Genomic DNA, 26,098 nt, shown 5'->3' with positions numbered 1-26,098 from the left:
AGGCTGGCTCTCTTCATCCCCGCAGGCACCTCCAATGAGCAATCAACTTTAAATGTAAATGGGCCCTAATTCAGAGATCATAAAACTTTCACATCTTTATCAGTGGACTATTTAAGTATTTATTTATTTACAATTAATCACATTTTGCTCTACTGGCCAACACCATACAAAACTTTTTTGAGTTCCATCTTCTATTATACTCCAGAGCTGTTCTCACTATTCTGCTGGTGGAATCACTATATACATACATTACTGATCCAGTACTGATCCTGAGTTCCATCCTATATTATACTCCAGAGCTGCACTCACTATTCTGCTGGTGGAGTCACTGTGTACATATATTACTTATCCTGTACTGATCCTGAGTTACATCATGTATTATACTCCAGAGCTGCATTCACTATTCTGCTGGTGGAGTCACTGTGTACATACATTACTTATCCTGTACTGATCCTGAGTTCCATCCTCTAGATCTTATTATAAAATTGAAAAACATAACAATGACAAGAACATAAATATTGCTCACTTAGCATAAGATGTAAACATAAAACATATTATTACTTATTTTAACTGGACTTTGCCTTACTTCAGGACAAAGGAACAAAAGCCAAAGGTCCATCTGGTCCAAATAATAGATACAGCACACTACACCAACCTGCACTCCAAAACTACACTCACTCTTCCAATACATATACTCACCAATACATATACGCTACATATGACAATATACCCACATGTAAGAAAACATAACTATAACTCACAGGATCCAGCCTGAAATCGCAAAAAAAAAGAAAGAAAACTTGACTAACAACCGAAATTCCACGCCAAAAGAATTATATATTAATGACAATAATACTAACAATATTCATAACAAAAGTAATAATAATAATGACCCAATACCCTTTTTTTTGTTTTTATTCTTTTTTCGTAGTGCCCATAACCTAGAAAATAAAACCTCACATAATCCTAAACTAACCCTATAGCTAGACCAAACCACCACACACCCCACACAAACCCCTATGGTGCAGCCTGGGAGCCACGCCTGCATCCCAAGTCCGTGCTCAATGTCTATGTCCAGGACAAGCCAAGCTGCACCGTATTACATGTCCTGCCCGCCGCAGCCTCAAGGCCACGCCCGCACCAAAAGTACGTGCCCAGTGTTGATTGTCCGGGACGTGTCAAGCTATAGCTAAGGCATATATCCCCCCTCCCCCAATACACCCCCACCCAACCTATCTATAACCCCTAACCCTATATTCAAAACAAAACATATAACATCTCTTACCTACGGCATAACCACAACCCAACACTACACATTAATACCAAAAAGCCTAAGCTCAGTTACTTGCAGCTGTACATACTTTATCTTTGACCGAAAACAAAACTCTACTAGTGTCACACACAGCCCTCCACAAGGACTGCATATGATAAGCTGGGCACCGACCAAATAGAGAAAATCTATCCCTATAGTTATTCTGGGCTGACCCAACCGTTCACCAGTGGGAAAGTCTCAGACCCCGCGTACAATGTCCTGAGCCAATTGACAAACCCCACCGGCAGGCCATATCTCAGAAGAACAGATCAGAGGTACTCGTGATTAACCCGATCAAACGCTTTGGCCTGATCCAAGGTCTTTACCCTTTGACAGAAGGATCAAAGCCGACCTCCTCATTGACTTTGGGAGAGTGTCCGAGGAAAGACACTCATTGAAAACCTCAGTCAAGAGGGGACTCAAGAGGTCCTTAAAGGTTTTATAATACTCGGATGTTAAGCCATCCGGTCCTGGCGATTTTTTGAGCGCAAGCCCATCAATCGCCAGTTTAACTTCCTCTATGCTGATCTCCTCTGTCAAAACATTAAGGGAGCTGTCATCCCCTGGCTCAGGAACAGCTTCTGCCAGGAAAGCCGACATCACGTCTCGCTCTAGATCCCTCTTTCTCAAAAGGTGCGAGTAGAAGGATCTGATGACTTCCAGAATCCCTGATCTGGACCTATTCAGAGATCCCGTACCGTCGATCAGTCCAGTGACAACTTTACGATTCACTGACATCTTGCAGTTTCTGTAAGGGTCGGGCGAGTGGTACTTCCCGAAGTCCCTCTCAAAAACCAAAGATGCGTGCCTATTATACTGGCACCCTTTGAGCAAAGACTTCACTCTGGAGATCTCCTCGCGGCTACCTCCAGTTGAGACAAGATGCTCGAGTTTCCTCCTCAGGCCCTGATAAAGACAGTACTTACTCAGGCTCCTGAGGCTAGAGAGCTGGCGGAAGAACCTCGCCGCCCTGATCTTGAGCATCTCCCACCACTCTGACTTACTGCTACAAAGATCCAGTAATGGTACCTGGCTCTGCAGAAAATCCTCAAAGGACTGTCTTATCTCTGCTTCCTCCAGGAGTGATGAATTCAGCCTCCATAAGCCTCTACCCATCCGGGGGGTCTCTGCAACATTCAGGGAAAACAAAATCAGACAGTGGTCGGAGAATTCCACCTCAACAACAGAAACTGGTGAAGAGATGGCTTCCTCCTTCAAATAAAACCTGTCTATTCTAGACCTGCACTCGCCTCTATAATAGGTGAAACCCGCGTGGCCTGGGGTGTGCCGGATGTGGACATCCACCAGGCGAGCTTCGCTAGCTATGCTATTAAGCGCGACGCTATCATAAGTCAGCTTGCCTAGGGAGCCTCCCCTGTCACGGGTCCTCGTGACTGCATTAAAGTCACCCCCAAAGATCACCTGCCGACTGGTAAAAAGGTACGGCTTGATCCTCATAAAGAGATCTTTGCGGTCCCGCTTGGTTTGGGGACTGAAGATGTTGATTAGCCGAAGCTCTTGTCCCTTCATGAGAACATCCAGGATCAGGCACCTCCCTATTTCTAACTCGATAACCCGTCGGCATTCAACCGCTGCGGTAAAAAGTACCGCCGCTCCGCTATATGGCTCGGCCGCAAGAGACCAGTAAGATGGACCAGACCTCCATTCCCTCCTTGCCTTATGCACAGCTGCCAAATTTGGCAGCCTGGTCTCTTGCAAAAACAAAATGTCGGCTTCAACGCGGCCGAGAAAATCAAAGGCCGCAAATCTAGCCATATCAGATTTAATGCTGGCAACATTAATGGATGCCAGCATCAACGGAGCGGGTGCCGCCATCATTCGTGATTGAGTTAGATGGCTTTCTTCTTCCCACCCCCCTTCTCATCAGGGTCTGAGGATGACCCCTTGCCACGTTTCTTGGACACTGAAAGGTCCATGGCAAGGGGCTCCTCAACCTCGTCCTCCTTGCCACTGGGCTCTGGGCCAGCCCTCCCCCTGGAGGTCACCAAACCCCCACAAGAGGAAGGCTCAGCACCCCCTGTAGGCCCCACGCTTGTCCTAGGCACCTCTCCCTCTGCCTCCTCCGAGGACGAGAGAGCTTGGTACCTGTTGGAGAGCCCAACAAGAGGAGAGTTTGGATTGCCTTCCTGCACCTGGCCCGTTGCAGGGGAAGATTTCCCTTCCCTTTTTTTCATTTTCTTGGAGCCCTGCTTGTGCTTTTTCTTTTGCCACTCATCCTTGCCCTCACCCACACTTTCATAGTGGGAAGAATCTGAATAAGTGGCATCCTCTTCCCTTTGGATCCTCCTGACCTCCTCATCCAGCTCCCTGTCCCCTGGAGCCTCAGCCACATGATTTGCGTCCGGAGCAGGGGCCAGCATTGACCCACCTGCCACCTGGGTTTCCACCAGCTCCCTGCCCCTTCCGCGCTTCTCTTGGCGCCTTAGCTTGGCTGCCGCAGCAAGTTTGTTCTTCCTGGGCTCCATTGCCTCTGCTGGTCCCCTCCCCTGCAGAGGCAACCTCACGGCTCTCCTCCGCTGGGGCCATGACCGCATTGGCAAAGAAGCGCGGACAGCGACTGAATGGGTGACCGAGGTCACCACACAGGTGACACCTAATCTCTGTACAAGATGCCGCAAGATGACCTACCTCGCCACACAGAGCGCACTTGATGACGTTACAGGCTGCACTCAAATGTGTGGGGGTCCCCGCATTTGTGACAGAGCTTCGGCTGCCCCTGGTAGAAGGCCAAGATACGATCCCTGCCAAGGAAGGCCGCGGATGGTATGTGGGCCACCAAATTCCCTGAACGCTTAAGTTTTACCATAAACGTCCAGGCTCCGGACCAGATGCCGTGCTCGTCCCGGTTCTTATTGGGCATATCCACCACCTCTCCGTACCGACTTATCCAAGTCATGATATCGTAACAAGAGAGGGACTCGTTACGAGTCAAAACGGTCACTCTCTTGACTCCAGTCTGGTGGGTTACCACTTGTGCAGCGAAACTGCGCCAGCCGGGCTCGTCCTTCATCAACTCGTAGTTCCCCCAAAAGAGCTCGAGGCCCTTTGGGCGAACAAAGCTGATGTCGAACTCAGACGTGCCGTAAGGATGGATCAGGGCATAGATGTCATTTGCCCTGAAACCCATCTTCAGCAGTAGCTCCACCACCTTACTCCTGGATGGGCACGCGTCATTGCCTCTCCACTGAAGACGAGCCACATTCCTACGGCCAATGTCCTGCCCGGTTGTCGGCAGGGACCAGACGGTCTCCCCCCCTTTGTTCTCGGAAGGCACCAAGACCATGTCTCTCCACCCAGAGAGACAAATCCACAACTCTGCCCCCTACATTCATTGAGCTCTCCCCCCTCCTCAAGGCCTCCAGGAGGCGCCGTTGCAAAATGCCGTCCCCAGAGCCCAAAGACAAGGAGGACACATCCCCCCTCCCTCCAGCGGCGACACTGGCATAACTTCTACCAGCTGTTGTTGCCGCTGGAGGGGTGACTGGATCCTGACCCACCCCCTGACTACCCTCCGAAGTCCCACCCACCCGTACACAAGGTGGCATACCAGACGGGGAACCGGGGACAGCTGTTCTTGCAGGAACAGGGGCAGCAGAGGTACCAACAGCCGCATCCATTACCTCACTCACTTCTCCATTAGCTGCTGGACCAGGACCCATGTTACCTTTACCGTTAACTTTCCCTTTATGCCCTGAGGGCAAGTCCATGGCACTTCCGGTGAGTGGCTGAAGATGCACTTCAACATTTCTTTTGACATTGGTGGCTGTAGCTCCGCCCACCTTAGCCACTCTAGGAGTTGTAGTTTCTCCAACTTTCCTTTCAGCAGCAGAAGAAGGATGTTTACCATGTGTGGGAGGATCGGCAGACCCAGCCACCACCCACTGCGCCCCCTCTGCACCGGAAAGGCGCTTTAGGGACACAGGGGGGACAGCTAAGCCACCACCGGTGGGACCTGGCGCCTGACCACGCCCCCCTCCCACTGGGACGTTACCAACAGCGCCAGCACCTCTGGACTGGCCGCGACTCTTCGCTTTCCCAATGCTCTTCTCCACCTCCTTTACTCCTCCATTCCCACTACTAGCACAAGCGGGCTTGGAGTTTTGGGCCGCATTAACCCTCTCTTCCCCAGTCCCCTGCACCGGACCCACCACAGATCCCGGGACTAGGAGCTCAGGGTTACCACCCTGGTTTGACTTTGCAGCCAAACCAGAGTGCTTGGTGACATAAACAAACTTTTCTTGAATATACGTTTTTTCCTTTTTCCTCCTTTTCTTGTTTGAAGTTTCTGGGGGCAAATCCTTTCCAAAATAGCAGGACTGCAGCCTCTCTGGGGACTCTTGCAGCTGTATCTGCCGCATTATCAGCGCCCCCTCTCCACTACTGCTGCAGCTGTCATCAGTGTTCTCTGAATCCGACTCCCCTGATGTGGGGGGCAGGCTGATCTGTTCAGCTGGGATGCTCGGCCCTGTAGTCCCACCTGGCAGTGATGATTGCTGCTCCCCAGAGCATCCAGCTCGCCCATCCTGAGCACCGTCAGTTTCCACCGAACTGCTGCTTGAGTGCCTGGCAGAACGCTCTTTAATAGCAGCGCTGCTCACAGACGCCATTTTGCTGAACCTTTCATCATTTAACAGTTTCTCCTTGAAAGGCCCACTTCTTTCCAGAATCCTTTCCCTCTCCTCCGCATAAAACTCAATGGCCTCCTCACAGGCTTCAATCTGCCGCGATATGGCCAATTTCCTGGTGCGGGATCTGGCCCGCTTCGCATCATAGCGGGCAGCGTGCAGCTCCTGCCTATATTTATTCAGCTGCCTCCCGACATGTCCATAGTCCTTCATATATTTGGCGATACGGGTTGCCACGTTACTGACTCGCCCTCCCTGCGATCAGCCCAACTTGCCTGCGTACATTGTTTTTCAGCATGGTCCTCCACTCTCTTCCTCTGGCTCCAGGTCATCTTGGGCTCCTCCAGGGGAGTCAGGGTGACATTGCTGCCACTCTGACCTGATCTTCTCCCCTCCTGGGGTGCAGTCCTCCCTCCCCCCGACCGAAGCTGGAGGTTGGAGGTCTGGGACTCCATGGCTGGAGCAAGCCCAGCACCTGTAGCCTTGGCTGGGTAAGATTCCTCTCACTGGTGACCACACCCTGCATCTTGCAGAGCTCTCACACACCCAACCTTCTCCATAGCTGCACTCACTATTCTGCTGGTGAAGTCACTATATACATACATTACTTATCCAGTACTGATCCTGAGTTACATCCTGTATTATACTTTAGAGCTGAACTCACTATGCTGCTTGTGGAGTCACTGTGTACATACATTACTTATCTTGTACTCATCCTAAGTTACATCCTGTATTATACTCCAGAGCTGCGCTCACTATTCTGCTTGTGGAGTCACTGTATACATACATTACTGATCCTGTATTGATCCTAAGTTCTGAATTACTTAAAGCAGAATTTGGCTACATAGACGATGTTGAGATGCACAGTAACACTCAGATCCTTTTCCATGAAGAATCCACCTGTTATTTCATAGGATGACCAGCAGATGGTGCTCTATGATAACACTTCTTTACAGGGTATGTCTCTATAAATACAGTATTTGGCATTAACAATTTATTAAAAATGTATTTTCTCTTTCACTCTGATTTCTGGAAACTGCAGAGCCATTCATAAATCACAAGCTGTCATCGACTAACAGAGACATTTAGCGGTTTTATTTTCATGTCTGATGCTTGCAGGCGGCTGGTATCATTGTGTATTTGCTCTTGAGATATTTGGCCTTCTTCCATGTAATTTATTTGAAGGAATTTTAGAGTTGTGTCCCAGAATACTGTGCAAACGTGTAGTTGTGAGGGTCTTGGACCATGTGTGAGGGGTCTCTGACAGCTTGCACTATGATGTGTGTTTGCACAGGGACGAGGAATTTATTTCAGGTGCTTCCAGATTTTGCTCCTTTGCTGGGAGCTGCTGGCATCACTGCAGTCCTAAGCTCTCGCTCACAACCTGAAGGTTGCAAGTTCAATCCACGCTTGGTTCAGGTAGCCGGCTCAAGGTTAACTAAGGCTTCCATCTAGAGATGAGCGAACCTACTCGGATAAGCACTACTCGTCCGAGTAATGTGCCTTATCCGAGTACCGCTGTACTCGTGCTGAAAGATTCGGGACGCTCCGCTGCTGACAGGTGAGTCGCAGCGGGGAGCGGGGCAGAGTGGGCGGGAGAGAAGGAGAGAAAGATCTCCCCTCCGTTCCTCCCCGCTCTCCCCTGCAGCTCCCCGCTCTGCAGCGCGTCCCGAATCTTTCAGCACGAGTACAGCGGTACTCGGATAAGGCACATTACTCGGACGAGTAGTGCTTATCCGAGTACGTTCGCTCATCTCTACTTCCATCCTTTCGAGGTTGGTAAAATGAGTACCCAGCTTGGGGGAGAAGTAATAAATTTCCTGAAAGCGCTGTAGTATAAGTTGGCGCTATATAAATAACATAATCTGCACTCACAGCTCCACGCACTTCTAGCAGGGGGTTGTGAGGCAGCATTAGCCGGGCTGCTCACCTAGATATATGCTAGTAGTGACCAACAGTCTGCACCCATATATACTACGAGAGCTCCAGTACAGCAGAGAATCACTTGTCTGTTCTTTTTCGTATTTTTGGTGATTTTTTTCATTTTTGATTTTAAAAAGTTCTAAAATCCTACAGTTCTCACACTAAACACAGAGCCTTCCTGTTCTGTAGAGAAAATGGCTCAGTATGCATCTCATTATCAGAGGCAGGATTACAATGAAAAGTGACACCTAGATAACACAGCATCCACCATTCACAAAAGATGTCACAGTTCACCTGCTCTCCCGCTCTGCACACTGACCACAGAGCCTAATAATGGTCTTACACTTTTTGTTCTGTAAAGAAAATGTCTCAGTAATTATCTCATTATCATCACTGGCAGGATTATACTGCGAGATAACACCTATATGTAGATAAGGATCCACCATTCACAATAGTTGATATCACAGTTCACATCCTCCTCCTTACACAAGTTGCAGAGCAAGCCCGCCCCACACCTATAGAAGTCGGTTGCAATTTACCTACTGGCACAAATCACAGAACATGCCCACAAGACTTTCCCATAGGAGACAATAGGTGAAGTGACAGCTCACCTCCTCCTTATCCCTGCACAAGTTAAAGAGCATGCTCACAGCATGCACCTATAGAAGTCTATAGGTGATAGTTGCAGCTCACCTCCCCCCCTCCCTATACAGGCCACAGAACATATCTACAACATCTGACCAGGAGATGTTTTTCCGCTGCTCAGTGATACGAGTTTTGTGCTCTTTTGCTCTCTGGAGTCTCACCTTTCTGTTTCTCCCATCCGTGTTAAGGAACGGCAAGATGTGCATTTGGGCATGTTAGTTAGAGCACCAGCATTGATTCCGGCTGATTGTACAAAGCCTATTGCTCAGAAGGATTTCTGACATCCTCCTCAAACCCCTTTTGGTAACTATTTTTTTCCGTCCACAAGGATCCCCTTTCACCGGATGTTTTTCCTCAATCACGCCATTCTCTGTATACTCTCTACAACGTTACATGAGAAAACATCATATGGTTGGCAGTGGAATCCTGTCCCCGGCTATTCAAACACCAATGACCGGGCCTCGTTGGAAGTCGCTCAGATTGCTGGATCTTCTCATCCTAATGTGGATTCACACTGAAACTGATCCCCGGAAATCTTGTCATGTGATTTTATGTTGCGCTCCGGGGTCACGGGGATAATTTTCATACAAGGAAGAGCTAATCATGAAGCGGCCAGGGGTTCTAATAAGGGGCTGGATGCTCTAATATTGGGGCCGTTCTGTGTATTTCACCCTCTCCACTTATTTATCATCTCTCTCTCTGTATTATATGGTCGCCCGTTCATCTGGGTGTGTGACATGTAATGTAATTGTGAGCCCAAGAGGTTGGCCTGCTGGAAAGAGTCACAGAACTGATGCAAATGCCTCATGTGAATTTGCCCTCATCCTCAGATCATGCATTGACTGTTCGGTGTTCTTACTTCCAGTTTCATTTAATTACAGGGATTGTTCATGATGTAACCCCTTAATTACAGTCAAATTTAGGAAAAGACGACCAGGAGCATCAGATGTTTAAATGTGGTCGCAAAAGAACAGGAGAGCAGCAATCACCGTGCACAGGGCGCAAGAAAAGCGTTTAAGAAAATTGCAAAAAAGGAGACGGTTGTAGCAACACACAGCAGCTATTAAAGCAGGTATTAAAGTGGATCCGTGATGGCGGATGTGTTGCGTGACTTGGTGATCATAGCTATAAGTGTTGGCCAAAGAAGGCAGTGAGAAAGGACTCTGTTGGATGGGCAGTGACATAGGGTGTTTGCACGGGTGTAACTGCTGGGGTAGCAGGCAGAGCTACGGCTATTGGGCCTGACAACTACTGAGACCTAGAGTGCAGTTCATGATGACTGAGGCTATCTATACATGGGCAAAACACCTCCCATCACTTCTGCGAAGTAGCGATCCTTCAGAGTGATGCTCAGCTTCGTTAGAGGATCGACAAGTGCTCCCTATTGTTTTCAATGAAGAGAATAAAAAAGTCTCTGCGCTCTCGTAAGAATTATGAAACAATAAAGGAAGGGATAAAATACATGTTGACCACCAACTTGCTACAATAGTTATTACAGCACCCCCTCAGATGACTTTTTTCAAGCTAAATCACCCTAATTTTGATAACCTCTCCGAGTAGTGTAGTCTGGTATTGTATTATAACCCCCTTCTGATTTCTAACACTAACTAGCTACTTACTCTCTTACACACACCCTCGCCCAGACCAAGCATTCTCATTTTATATACAAACCTTTTTTGCGGCAGAGTATTAAAGGCTTTGGAAAAGTCCAGATACACAAGATCCAATGACTCTCCCCAGTCCAGTCTAGAACTTACCTCCTCGTAGAAGCTAATCAGATTGGTTTGACAGGAGCAACACCTCATAAACCCATGCTGATACAGAGTTACATAGCTATTTTCCTTGAGGTTCTCCAGGATAGCATCTCTTACGGTAGAAATCCCTCAAACATTTTACCCACAATAGAAGTAAGACTTACTGGTCTGTAGTTTCCAGGTTCACTTTTTGACCCCTTTCTTTTGAACATTTGCTATGTGCCAATACAGTGTAACAGACCCTACCACTATAGAGTGATTTATCACATTACTTAATGCCCTTAGAACCAGGGGGTACATGCCATCGCGATCAAGCAATATGTCTACTGTAATCCTTTTAAGGTGGCTCTGCACTTCTTCCTGTGTTGAACTAGTGACATTTAGTGGAAAGTTTACTTTATCACTCTGCATTTCATCTGACATATTTTGCTCTGTGAATCATTGTATGTATGTGAAGAATTTGGGAGTACAAGTTTATAACTATCTTTGCCACTCTCAACACAGGATTAAATACTTCAAGAGGCTTCTGCTACAGTGGAGCATATGAGAAATCTATAGCAGAGATAACCCTGCCTGGTGACCCTGTGACACCAATTTAGAGACCATAAAACGTCCTATCGGGAACTGGGAACCTCCTGCATTCCACGCAGTAGCCCTTCTTATTGAGCTATTCTGGCCTTTGGACAAATCCCTCTGCATACTTTGACTTTGTTTTCCAGATCCTACTATCCAACATGTGTTCTAGCTCTGCCTGTCTCTAATTAGGACTTCCTATAAAAGCCTGGGCCTGACACTCCTGCATTGCACGATTTTTGTGTTCTTTGCGTTGATCAAGCCTCACCTTCTAAACCTGCTCCTCTTCTGTAAACTTGACTACCCGATAATGACTCTTGGCTTCTATCGGACTACGCTTCTTGCCTCATCCTTTGGTACTGAAAATGTGACTATCTGGTGATGACTCCAGCTTCCTACTGACTACTCTCTGGTCCCATACGGTTCTACACCCGCGGCTCCTATCCAGCGCCGGTAAGATATTACAAAATAATCACGCCCAAAGCATGGAGCCCGTAGTGACCACTCTGTGGAAGCAAGTTACACAGCACCAGGAATTTTGTGCCTCCTACAAAGAAAAGTTCGCTGGATTACAGACGCTGGTGCTAGATCAAAAAAAGAAATCATCAGTTTACAAAAGCAACGTCTGGAGTTGCATCACTTCTGATGTCCGCTCTGATGTCCGCATGGCACTGCCCGCAAAGTTTGGTGGGGATTGTCATCAGTATAGAGGCTTCCCCAATCAATGCCGGATTTATTTTCAGATGCAGCCCACCTTGCTTGCCAGTGACAGAAAAAAGGTGTTTTTCATTATTAACCTCCTCATTAATGAGGATTACATGGGCCTCGCCGTACATAAGAGACCAATAGTAATATCCTTGACAGCCTCGATGCCTTCAGGACCACTATGGGTCAAATCTCTGATGATTCAAATCGTTGTGCCACAGCTGAAGGGAGGCTACATAATCTATGACAAGGACGACATTCCGTTGCAGAATATGTATATGGCAGAATTTTGTCGCTGGGTGAATGAAACCACATGGAACCCAGCCACACAACAGAGCCAATTTTGTTGGGGATTATCTGAGTGGATAAAAGATGAACTTGCTAGAGTGGAGACTTCTGATAACCTAGAAGATTTTATTCAGCTGTGCATTCGAATTGACCAGAGACTTTGAGTGGCAAAAAGAGAGACTGCAGGGTTTGGGCACAAGCACTCCTTACTCTTTCAGTCAATCCATGTTGAGTCCCAGGCCGAGGACTGAAGCTGCACCAGAACCAATGCAGGTTGATGTAATCCGCAAACCCTTCTTCACTGCTAAGAAAAGAAAGACGCTGTACTGAAAATCTGTGCCTTTACTGTGGAAGCTCAGGCCATTATGCCTTAAACTATCCAAATAAGAGCCAACAGACTCTAGCCCTAGCCATCGTGAAGAACATGGCCAATCTAACTGCCATGAAACAAGAGGATTCCACCAAAAACAACTTTGTACCAGTAATTCAAGACAGTGTAAAAACCCTTCCCCCACTCCACCACTTTGTTTTTCCAATAGAGATCTTAACAGGTTTTCAGAAGACGCAGTGCTCAGCAATGTTGGATTCAGGAGCAGGAGGAAACTTCAAGGACTTAAAATTCGCTCTTGACAAAAACATTGCCACTAGGCTTAAGCTAATACCGATTAATATGGAAACTGTGGATGGGTCACCCTTGTCCTTGGGGCCTGTCACATGGAAGACAATTGAATTAGAGCTCTGCATGAAACCTGACCATCAAGAAACAATCAGGTTCTAGCTCATCTGATCCCCTACATTTCCAGCGATTCCCAGGATCCCTTGGTTCTCTACCCATAATCCCTCTGTCAACTGGGAAAGAAGGACCATTGCCTTCTCTTCAGAATACTTTAAAGAGAACTGCCAGATGGCACCATCCACCCCTAGACCAGAGCAAGACCTCAAGGATGGTCAACAGGACTATGAGAAATTACCACTTCACTACCAGATGTTCAGGGATGTCTGCAGCAAGAAGAAATCTGACCAACTGCCACCTATTTGGCCATAAAACTGTCCTATTGAGCTGCTCTCTGGATCTTTTATTCCATTTGGGCGTATCTGCAACCTCGCAGAACCAGAGTTAGGGTCCCTTCGGGAATACTTAGATGAAAATCTAAGGAAGGACTTCATCCGGCCCTCTTTTTCCCCGGCGAGAGCACCCATTTTCTACGTTAAAAAGAAAGACTCTCCTCTTCAACCATGCATTGACTACTGGGAACTAAACATTATTACCGTTACGAATCGCTATCTTCTCCCGTTACTTCCAGAACTGCTGGAGAGGCTTTGGACAGCCAAGGTCTTTACTAAGCTGGACCTCAGAGGAGCATATAATCTGGTACGGATCTGCCCCAGAGATGAATGGAAAACAGCTTTCAGAATAAGATATGGACATTTCTAATCTAGTGATGCCGTATGGTCTCTGCAATGCTCCCGCTACCTTTCATCACTTTATCAATTATGTATTTTGAGACCTGTTGGATCAATTCGCAGTGGCATATCTCAACGACATCCTCCTCTTGTCTGACAATTTAGAGGAATATTGCAGAAATGTTCATGACTCCAAAAGAATAACCTCTACATCAAGTTAGAAAAGTGTGAATTTGAACAAACCCAAGTTCAATTCCTGGGTTATATTATCTCTCCAGATGGCCTAAGTATGGATCCCAGCAAGATTAAAGCCATCCTGGATTTGCCCATTCCCAGAAATTTGAAGGAAGTACAGCACCTGATCGGTTTTGCAGACTTCTACAGAAAATTTAGCAAGGACTTTTCAAAATTCATCTTTCCCATCACCTCCCTCACAAAGAAAGCACATACATTTTTCTGGTCCCCAAAGGCACAAGTCGCTTTGGAGAAACTAAAGGCTCTGTTTACTTTAGCATCAGTACTAATCCACCAAAGACCAGAATAGCCTTTAATTGTGGAGGTGGACTCCTCGAACTTCACTGAGGCAACTAGAATCTTGTGTATTTCTGTCCTACACCCTATCACCCACAGAGAAAAACTATGATGTCAGGAACAAAAAACTTTTGGCCATCAAGGTGGCTTTCACTGAATGGAGGCACCTCTTGGAAGGAGTGCATTATCCAGTAACGGTTCTTACAGATCATAAAAACCTAGAATTTCTCCGTACTGCCAAGAGGATATCTGCTAGACAAGCACGATGGGCCTTGTTCTTCTCCAGGTTTAATTTTGTTTTGTCCTCCTGCCCAGGTTCTCGAAATGTCAGGATATTTTTTGAGCCTGAAGAGAAGTTAAATACAGACCACACAATTCTGTCCCACCCCTCTGCCAAAGGACCTCCTAACAAAGCTCAAGTGAGGCTACAAACATTACCCTTTTCATGAAGTTCTGGAGACACTTCTGCATGGCCCTGGGAACTACTGTGAGTCTATCCTCTGCCTTCAACCTCAGTCCAGTAGCCAGACCAAGAGAACCAACCAACCAGACTCTGAAGCAGTATCTTCGCAGCTACATCTCCCATCTTCAGGACAACTATGTGGATTTGCTAGCAACAGCGGAGTTCACATGTAACAATGCCCAACATAGTTCTACCACCCAGAGCCCGTTTTATGCCAACTGCGGAACGCACCCCGTTTTTCATACCTGGCCTTCCTGTGAAGACTCCTGTCCTGATGGTCAACCACAGAATGATAGAATTGGCAGATATTCAAAAATAATTAAAAGAGACCTTGCAAGGAGCCCAGGATGCCTATAAGAAAGCGGTAGACCAACACCACCAATCAGCTTCTACCTTATGGGTTGGAGATAAGGTGTGGTTATCCACAAAGAATCTGAAGGCCCACATACCTTTTCCTGTCTCAGTGAGGGTCGGCTACGTGGCTTTCTGCCTGAAACTCCTGGGCAGCCTAAAGATTCACCCAGTTTTTCATGCATCCCTGCTGAAGCCATTCCAAAAAATACCTTCCCTGGGAGACAGCAACTTCTCCCCCCCCCCTCCTGTGAAGGTTCAGCGAGACAATGAGTACATCGTTGAAAATATATTAGTTTTTTAAAAACACTGAGGAAAACTGCAGTACCTGGTGCAGTAGCAGTGATATAGGTTGGAGGAAAACTCTTGGGAGCCAGAAGAAAATGTACATGGTTTATGGCTCACAGGAAAGTTCCACATGAGGTACCCCAATCAGCCAGCCCCTGGGATGTCCAGAAGCCATTCAAAAAATAGGAAGGGGGGGGGGGGCTATTGTATAGGGGCGAGGGACGAAAACATTATTCTTCCACTATATAAGGCACTTGTCAGGCACCACATGGAATACTGTGTACTCTGGAAAAAGGACGGTTAAGGGGCGATCAAATAACTATGTATAAATACATTAGGGGACAATACAAGGATCTCTCCCATGATCTGTTTACACCCAGGACTGCGACGGTAACAAGAGGGCATTGTCTACGTCTAGAAGAAAGTAGGTTTCATCACCAACACAGGAGGGGGTTCTTTACTGTAAGAGCAGTGAGACTGTGGAACTCTCTGCCTGAGGATGTGCTGATGGCAAAATCCATAGAGGAGTTTAAGAGGGGACTAGATGTCTTTCTACAGCGCTATGATATTACAGGATATAGACATTAAGAGACCAGCGGGGTTGATGATCCCAAATTTTGATACAGGGATTACTCTGGCTGCCATATGGAGTCAGGAAGGAATTTTTAACTCCAAATGATCTCTGGAGGGGTTAAAAAAGATGGATATTGTCTTCATTCATCCTAGCATACTATGTTACTGTCAGGACTTGATCCAGGAACCTCCTGCACTCCAAGCAGTAGCCCTTCTTACTGAGCTATCCAGGGTTTCAGACAAATCTCTCTTTGACCTTGTTTTCATCTAAATCCAAAAAGAAAAAAACTCTCCACGCTCGTTTCATCACCACAGATATTTAAATAGTATACATTTATTGAACATATAATGGCAGGAAAATGCAAAGCGTTTCGACACTATATCTTGCGTCATTCTCAAGAATATAATATTTGAAAATTAATATAACAATTACATTATAAATTATTATAGAATCACAAACATTTACATGTGGGATTTCAATGAGCCGCCAGACCTTTGATGCGATGTTCCATGTTCAATGCAGTTAGTAGGCATGTCTGCACATACAACATGCCTTGGAACGCAGATGCATTTAGTGCGTTTTCTCAATGGATGGTGGAGTGTAACGTGCATTCCACAAGGCGTGGTGACGTCACTTTATCAATCTTGTGACATCAACAGAGTCAGTGGGGAATGACTACCATCCCCTTAATTTTCCATAAACTTTAGCTTATCCCATAACTTTATGCCTAATTACCATTGAATATGTGTTTTGCAATCTAAATAAAGATAAAGTAATTAGAATTTATCTTTTTTGTGATCTTGTTTAAAAATCAAAACGTTTCATCCGAAACATTCATTTAAAAAATTAGTAATTAATATGTTTATGAATATGAATAATTAATTCTGAAAAATAGTAAAAACATACGGTGTCTTGTTTCTTTATACAGTTAAAAGTGGATTATGATCAAAATGATATAAATATAAACACTGGAGAAAAGAAGATTGAAAAAATGTTTCCACTGTTAGATTTTTTCCAGTGCTTCGTTTAGTCTATATGAAATAAGTGTGTTCAATTTATCTCTTTGGCACGTAGATCTGCACAGGATCTGGTGGTTATTTGTTCCAATGGGGTTACACGTAGTACAGAAGGGTCATTTTTATAAATGATGGAAAAATGCTGTGAGACACTATGTTTTACAAAACTATTTCTGATATTGCAGCGACGCTTTGTTAGTTCTCCCCACATATCGTAAGCCGCAAGGGCATTCTATAAGATATATTACAAAGTCTGTACCACAGTCCAATTTTTGCTGTAATTTTACGGTTTCTTTTTCCTGCTCCATTTCATTTTCTTTTTTTCCATGCGTTATATGTGCACAGCATTTACAGTGTTTTCTACGACACGTATATGCACCTAACATATTTAGTTCTCATAGTTTTTAGATTTTTTTTGTTTTTTTTGTTTCTGGGGGCAGTAGGGGGGCTAGAATATTTTTTATGGTTTATTTTTTCAAAAAATAAAAGTCGGATGGTCCATAATTTCTTTATTTAGATAAGGAACACATTTTTAAATTTTCCGATTGCCTTAATTTGTTCCTGCTGGGAACTGTGTTTTGTGATGAAAACAGTTTTTCTTTATTCCTTTGTTTCCCTATCTTCTTCCTTGTTCTTGTTTACTTTTGTAGATACTTATTTATTTATTTCTTTGAAACGTTTATTGATTGCTCATTCTTCTTTTAATACTGTTTCATATGCGTAGTCTATGACAGTATTGGGATAGTCTTTTTACCGAAAACGTTTCTTTAGAATTTTTGCTTGGTCTTTAAATGTTGTCTAGGAGGAACAATTCTTTCTGATTCTTTTTAGTTGTGCTTATGGAATATTAAGTTTCCAATTTTTTTCATGACAGATTTGAAATTCTAGGTAGCTGTTAGTGTCTACCTATTTAAAATATGTTTTAGTCTTTTTATTTCCCTTTTCTGATGATATTTCTAGATCTAAAAAAAACTATTTTTTGAGGCTCAATCGTGTCTGTAAAGTGCAAATTATATTCATTTCCATTTAGTTCATGTAAAAACATTTTAAGATCTGTTTCTTCTCCTGTCCAGATAATTAAAATATCATCCATAAAACTTTTATATAAAATAATGCGCAAATCCTTTAATGTTTTTTTTCGTAAGCCCCCATAAATAAATTGGCGAAACTTGGGACACATTCCAAGTCCATCGCTGTCCCATACACTTGTTTGTAAAGTGTTTTCTTATATATAAAATAATTATTTTTCAAAATAAAATCAATGGACTCCAATATAAAATTCCTTTGCTTCGGGCATAAGTGGATCCTCTAATAAAAACATTTCTACGGCTAAAACACCTAATTTATGGGGTATGTTTGAATACAATGACTCAATATCTAAGGTACACCATAAGGCCTTGGTCAGACGAGCGCGTTATTTTCGCCACTCACATGTGCTGAAAAAGCATAAACGGGCGATGTTTCATATGTGCACCGCATGAAACATTGCCCGTTCACTGGAGCTGCTGCACTTGGAGAAGCGCAGCTGCTCCAGGAGGAGAGAGAAGAAGCCTCGCAGGGCTTCGGGATTTCCTCAAAGCACGGAAAGTGAGCAGCCTTGATTACGCGTCACCACCTAAACCTGCTCCTCTTCTATAAATATGACTAGCTGATAATGACTCCTGGCTTCCATCTGACTATGCTTCCTGTCTCATCCATTAGTACTGCAAACGTGACTACCTGGTGACTACTCCAGCTTCCTCCTGACTACTCTCCAGTAGCCTGCGTCGCTAAGATATTACACATCGACATCCTTATCAGAGGACTAATTAGGTATTTACTCCTTAAAGGCCCATTTACACCAGCAGATGATCGCTCAAAGATCGCTCAAACGACAGTGTGAGTGACAGCTTTGAGAGATCATTTTGCATAAACTATTAAGTAGCTACTCAGCTACTTAAGTACTAATTAAGTGTGCAAATGAAGCCTTCCCTGACCACAGTTAATAGCTTGGCTATTATCTGCACTCAGATCCTTTGTTCTCCACGGGAAAACAATGCTATCAGCACTCCCCGTGGAGAACTACTGATAAAAGTGAATGACGATTTTTCGGTTAGCTTGAATTTAACGATCAGCTAACATTGCCCGAAAAGAAGACGATGGGCGCACATTTAGACGGACTGATTATCACTAAAATGATCGTCAATTAGCGTGTTTTTTTTTAGCGATCATCGGCTGGTGTAAATGGGCCTTAACTCATCCTGCTGTGGTATTTTTTTGTCATAAATTCTCTTTATTTATTTTTCAATAAGTCAAAAAATAAAAGAACATTGACATAATATAAATAATTTCTTTCATTTTGCATATTTGCCACACAGGGCCGCATGTATGAACAACAGTTGAATATACATCAATATAATTCTTGAAATATTTTCTTGTCGCTTTCTCTTTATTATTAACTTCATTTCTATGTTCTTGTTGAAAGCCAGAAAAACTCCATCCCGTCCCCCAGATCATGGGGTAGCTTCAGAACAGACTTATCCCGTGTTATCCATAACCCTCCACTGGGGTGTGTGAGGGTGTGTGTGTGGAAAGGAGAGGTGGTTTGTGAGTATAATAGGCATGATACATTTGTCGCACATCTGCCCTTTCTGCCTTGATGTCAAGGTCTGCAATCTCATTCTCACTTTCCACCCACCACTGATCTGCCCAACGTTCCTCTCCACTCCTCCATAACCATGGTTGTATACCATGGTTGTATACCTTGTTGTATACCTAAAGGGGGTGATTATAGCAGAGATTTCCGAGTCTGAGAAGTGAAAAAGAAGAAATCCCCTCCATTTTTAAAAATGTTTTTTGCACCCTTTTCTTTGTGTCTTTCCACTTTGATTCTTTCCAAGGTCATTATGTATATATATGCGTTGGGCTTTAACCTCTGGCTCTCACATACGCTACCTGACATTGCAAGGTTTTAAAATTGTATGTTTGACTGCTTAATGAAACACACTGACCAAAGGGGGGATGGATTGTTGTTCCACTCTATCCATTGTCTGTTGCATGGAACAGTACAGATAGTCTGTTTACATAAATTATCTTCCATTTAGCTTGAATATATTGCGCTATGGCTACCCAAAATATATTTATTTGTGAGTATGATCACAGGCCATGATCCAAATCTGCGGCTAGTGCGGTTTTGTTGTTGTAGCTGGGATGTTAAAACCATAATTGGTAGTGTGCATTATTTTGAAGAAGGACTGTCTCCACACCTTTCTCTGTACATGTTTGTGTATGGTGTTCCAGCTTTAACAAGCTTGCTTTCTAAGCCATCATCTTGTATGATTTTTTCTTCATTGTGCAAAGAGTTTGTGCACCTTTTTTATTAAGTTTGCTTCCAATGATTTTTTGTAATTTTGATAACAATGGTGTCGTATGCGACTGCTCAATGAGGTGATCAAAATCTGTGACAGTCGCTTCTTTTACTAATTAACCTGCATAAGGAGAGGGCCTGCTTAATTTGCAAGAATTGTGAGGGGGAGTAGATGAAATTTATGTTGCAGTTCTAATTGGGTGATCCATCTTTGTTCTGTGTCATGCATTAAGCTATATTAGGGCCATTTACATTCCACTTCTTAAAGACCTTATATTGTCCCCTGTAAAAATCAGGGTGTCCTATCAAGGGCATATTTTTGGATATGAGGAAGGGAAGACCGAAGGCCTATGATTATGGTATCTCTTAGTAAATGGGATCTCTTTATGTCTGCTAGTAGGTTTAAATAGGCTGTGTGTAAACTGGCAATTAAGGCTCATTTACACGCAAAGACAATCTTTCAAAAGATTGAAAGATTGACAGTTCAAGCGATCATTTTGCGTAAAGTTCTAATGGGCACTAATAACCATTAGCATTTTATCAGCTTCATTTGCATGTAGATGAGCCTCCAGCAGCTGTTTGCAAATCCCAGCATGTGGTCTGGAATTTGCACTCAGCTGCATGGTCTGCACACAGGCTGCCGCGGACTTCAGGTGAATACACTGTAATCAGTTGCTCCTGTGGAGAACACAGCGTGCGATCCATCTCTCTGACTGAATGTTGGATTTTATGCTCACCTAAAATTCATCGTTCAGCCAAAAAGTGAAAGATGAAAGCGTTTACACACAACGGTTATCGCTCAAAAGCCATCGTTTGAACAAATTTTGAGTGGTAATGGTGTAAATGGGGCTTTAGATTCCAGGGTGCAGATAAATTAGATTCAATTTCTCTGCACTAGTATGCATCGGTCCTCTTTATCCAATCTACTATGTGGCGAGTTAAAGCCCATTCACACGCAACGATTACCGCTCACAATTTGTTCAAACAACCGCAGATGAGTGATTATCGTTCTGTGTAAACTCTGCCATTGTTTACTTTTCAGCTGAACGATTATTTTAAGGTTAGCTTAAAATCCATCATTCAGCTGGAGAAAACATAACAGGGACTGCATGCTGTGTTCTCCATGGTAGCCAGAGATTACATTATATTCTACAGACAGCCCATGGGAGAACAACGGATCTGTGTGCAGAACTCCCACATGTTGCGTTCTGTAAATAGCTCCTGGTGGCCCTTTTATATGCAAATGAAGCTAATAAAGTGTTGCACTATGTGCAAAATGATCTATTCACAGACGTGACTTGGTTAAAAGTAATAAATTTTATTAAGTTTTAGCTAAAAAAAACACGATTGGGCACAACAAAGGACACAACACAAAATCTAAGTTGTAATGGAAAGGCGTTAACCCACCAAATAGTGGATAGAAAAATGATTGGTGGGTTTCAAAATTACAACTTGGTATTACTTCTGATACTCCGTATTTCTTAGTGTCGCACGTCACTTAGGAATACAGTCTGCATGGGGGCTGTTCATGGATTTCCCAAAAACCGGAACCCCAATTAGATATCTGTAGTTTTATTAATATAATGACAGAATTCGACCAGAGATACTCAGGTTGCGGAAACGTGATGTTCAACCTGAGGAAGTGAATATCTCTGTCAAAAATACTGCCTAGTGGGCTGAAAAGTTTTTAACAGCTCAAAAGGACAGTATGTCAAGGAAATTGATTTTAGTCAATTTTTATTCCTTATGGCCAGTACTCCTACTCATGGCGACAATGTTTGAGCAGAAACTTTCAGATTGCAAGAAAGTGATATTCAACCTAAGAAGATAGTTATCTCTGTCAGAGCTTGTTGCCTAGTGAGCTGAGACTTGTGAACGGCTCAAAAGGACAGTGTGTCAGAGATTTTAATTTTGTCAATGTTTTTTACTCATTATAAACAGTACTCCCACTCTACGCGTTTCACCACTGAGTGTACGTGGATGTGCAAAATGATTGCTAAAACTGTCAACCTTTTGAAAGATTGTCTTTGTGTGTAAATGGGCTTTTAGTCAAGCCATTTTGTAGCTTCTTATGTTTGGAAAACTTATTTCTCCCTCTCCCTTGTCTAACATTAATTTTTGGAGTCAGATGCAAGGTTTCTTTCCTGCCCATAAGAATCTAGTAAAAGCAGAGTGTAAGCAGGTCACGTCCCGGTGTTTGAGTAGTAGAGGAATCGTTTGCATTGGATATAATAATTTTGAAAAACTTATCATTTTTATGAGATGGCATCATCCCATAGGGGTAGTGGCAAGTGCATCCAGCTCTCTAGTTCTTTCTGTACTTTGTCAAATAATGGTAAATAGTTTTGTTTGTAAACAGAACTTGGTGTCTTTCCTATTTTGATAACCAAATATGTGATAAAAAGGATTTGTTTCAGTAGTCAGCCAACCTGGTGATGTCCATAGAGTTGGAGGACAAGGTGAACCTATATCCAGTATCTCACTTTGTAGGGGATTTATCCTATAGCCCGAAAAGGTTCCATATTCAGTTATTGTTTTTAATAGCGGTTTCAAGTATATTTCTGGGCGTTCTAAAAATAAAAAAAATATCATCTGCGAACAGGGTAAGCTTTATTTCATGAGTTCCGACATTTACACCTTTGTATCAGTATCGGTCACCTTCCTGACTAATGGTTCTAGTGTCAGGTCAAATAGCAGGGGTATAATGGTAATGGACAGCCCTGTCTTCTGCCCTTGTGAAGTTCAAACAGGGGTGACAAAAAGCCTGGCGTATGTGTTTCTGCTCTAGGATTGCAATATAGACTATCAATATACGTTCTAAAAGGCACCTTTGATATTCAGTTTATTTAGTACTAGATTCAGCCAGCCGCAGCTTACATTATCGAAAGCTTTTTCTGCATCTAATGATAAGATTGGGTTATAATTCTTGAGTTGGGGCGTATTATGTAATTGCATTCGTTGTGTGACGTCGAGCATCGCAGTTCTTTTTCGCATGTTTGCAACTGCCGAAGGACCTTTTATAAACCCCACCTATGCCGAACCTACCAACAATGTCATGAGTTTGCCGAGTCTGTCTGCCGTAATTTTAGAAAGTAATTTGATGTCTTGGTTAATAAGTGATATTGGACAATATGATTCTATGAGTTGCATGTTTATGTTTGGTTTTGGGATCAGTACTGTTGTGGTATTGTTTTAAGTGTAAATCAATCACACCATATCTGTGCCTTTTTATATGTATGTGTAGTTTTATATATATATATATATATATATATATATATATATATATATATACAGTATATATACACACACACATATATAGATACATATCATATCACTGTGGGTGGGGTCTTTAACCCCTTCCCGCTCCAGGGCATAAGTTTACGTCCTAGTAGCGGGGTACTTCCTGCAACAGGGTGTAAACTTACGTCCTGGGGATAGCGCGAGATCACATATGATCCCGTGCTATCCTGCAGCGGGAGCCGACTGTCAGTCACAGCCGGCGTCCCGCTGCAACAGCGGGGGGGGGGGGGGGGGGGGCATCGCGGCAGGGAAAGTGTTCACAGAGGGAGTGTGCTCCCTCTGTGTCTTCGGCCGGCTCTTGCGATGTTATCGCAAGAGCCCGGCCTGTCGCCATGGCTCCTGTGTTGCCAGTGCCTGAGATCGCTGTATAAGCGATAAGGCATGGCAGGGCAGTAGCCCTGCCATGCCTTATAACAGCGATCATCAGGGCTGTGGTGAAAGTCCCCCAGAGGGACACAAAAAAGATTAAATAAATGAATTTAAAAAAATGTTAAAAAAAAACCTTTTTATGCTTTTTCTCAGTTTAACATAAAAAAAGGTAAAAAAAAAATTAAAACCCCACATATTTGGTATTGTCGCATCCGTAACCATGCGTACAATAAGTTGCACATGCTTTTGACTGTGCACGGAAAAAAGTGTAAAAAAAAAACGCTAAAAACTGAGGCAAAATGCTAATTTTTAGCGTTTTGCCTCACTAAAAACGCAATAAAAGTGATAAAAAAACCCGTATATACCCCAATATGGTACCAATAGAACTACAGCTTGTCTCACAAAAAAATAAGCCCTCATATAGCTCCGTACATCAAAAAATAAAAAAGTTACAGGACTTTGAATGCAGCGATTTAGAAAAAAAAAAAAAGATTTCCAACAAAAGGGTTTTTATTGCAGAAAAGTGGGAAAACCTAACAAAATTGTAAGAATTTTGGTATCGTTGTAACCGTACCGACCCGCCGAAAAAATGCAATATCTCATTAATGCTGCATGATTAACGCTGTAAAAAAAAAAAATCTATGGCAGAATTCATGCGTTTTCTCTCCCTGCTATCATAAAAAAAATAATAAAAGTTTTACAATTTTGTCTATGTACCCAAAAATGACGCCGATAAAAACTACAGTTCGCCACGCAAAAAACAAGCCCTTATTTGGTCGCGTCGACGGAAAAATAGAAAAATAATGACTTTTGATAAATGGAGAAGAAAATCCGCCAAAAATCGGTGAGTCCTTAAGCCCAAATAGGCCGTGTCATTAAGGGGTTAAGGCAGTTTGTTGTCATATTTTTCTATTTAAAATTAAATATGTTTGAAACATGAAATTAAATTGGAACAGCAAGAATATACATATAGCGATCCGTTTTACTAACATGTGATATCACTGTGTGCATTATCTCTATGCTAATAAGGGCTTATTCACACGAGCATATATCGGTCACCGTTTTCACAGCTGGATGATATACGCTACTATCTCCATTTTATCTCCCTTATTTGCATATTACCCAGATATGCGTTAATGGACTTTTAAGTCTCCTCACTCACCATCTAGGTGCTCTCCCTAAGGAGAAAAGATGGCGTTTTTGACCCTTATCTTTATGCTGTGACATCCCTGTGCATAAAGGAGACCATAACAAGTTTTGCCACTGTATGGTGCTCTGTGATTACTTATATCCCTGTATGATTGTACAGTTGTACCTGTATTTGGGTGCATTTGCAGCAATCACATGTAGAAAATAGATCACAGCACACACTTCACCTTAGGCATGTAGGGAAGACAATTCTCACCAGGCGGTGCACGCTCGTCAGAAATCCTGGATCCTGGATAGTAGTTTGTGCAGCAAAATATATAAGAGAGCAGCACTCCGGGGGTTTAAATCAACGATTGAAACTTTATTGTGCCCACAACAACGTTTCAACCCTCCAACTGAGGGTCTTTCTCAAGTTCTAACTAAGATACACAACCTTCACAATTAAATAGCACCCATAGCTCCACCTTCACCAATCACAGACAACATATCACATTGTAATTAAAATAGATTACAAACCATTGGGTGAGTCAGTCTATTAACACCAGTGCAGCATATGTACTTAAATTAAGAGCTAGCTGTGTCATACCAAGCGCTGAGTTCAGGTCTTCATCAGTGCAGTCACACACTACTCACGTTCTATCACTTCCTGAATATTCACAGTCGATCTCGCGAGACCAGCAGAGCGTCTCATACAGAGACGTCACCCTCTGCTGTCAACTCGTCATATCGGTGCATGCGCAGGGTTCCACCATCTAAAGCACAGCGTCGCAGCAGAGCAGCACTCGATGTGGTTACATAACTAAGTACCCATTTCAGCCTACTGCGCATGCGCATGATTCCGGAGCACCCCAGTGACTGCTTGGTGTGTATTAGCGCTACCAGCGTCGACTTGCGTCCATATCCTAAATGATGAATGACTCTAATCATCAGCTGTCACTTCTAGTGTGCTCAGGAGCGACAAGTTCAATGCCCGAGGCTACAATCGCTTCACCAATAGGCAACGGATTGTGCACAGTTCATCAGCTATTCGCCTACAATAAACGAATTAATGTTATGTTAATGTATAAACATATGTAGCAGCAGTGATATCCAATGAAATTCACTAAACCACCACATGTGTTACTACCTACCAAAATTGCTCAATTTACTATGCTGATGCGAAGTGAATATCCCATTGTGATTGGTAGATCACCACGTATACACATGTACATGCGGACAGTGAGTAACCACCTTCTATATTCTGTCACTGATTAACCAACAGACCCAGACCCATCACGATAAGTATGACACATAAACCATATTCAATTTGCATCATTTATCACTTTATTTAAATATTCTATACGACACACACAGTAGGTGTAGACTGCGTGTACATTGACTGTGTCACCCAATGCGATCTAGAAAAAACAGAAAACATAGTTAATAAAATTGGCTTAAAAAGAAAAGTATGAATCTAGCAGC

This window comes from Eleutherodactylus coqui, chromosome 3 (genome assembly GCF_035609145.1).
Source record: "Eleutherodactylus coqui strain aEleCoq1 chromosome 3, aEleCoq1.hap1, whole genome shotgun sequence".
Lineage (NCBI taxonomy): Eukaryota > Metazoa > Chordata > Amphibia > Anura > Eleutherodactylidae > Eleutherodactylus > Eleutherodactylus coqui.
Note: the sequence above shows the minus strand (reverse complement) of the source record.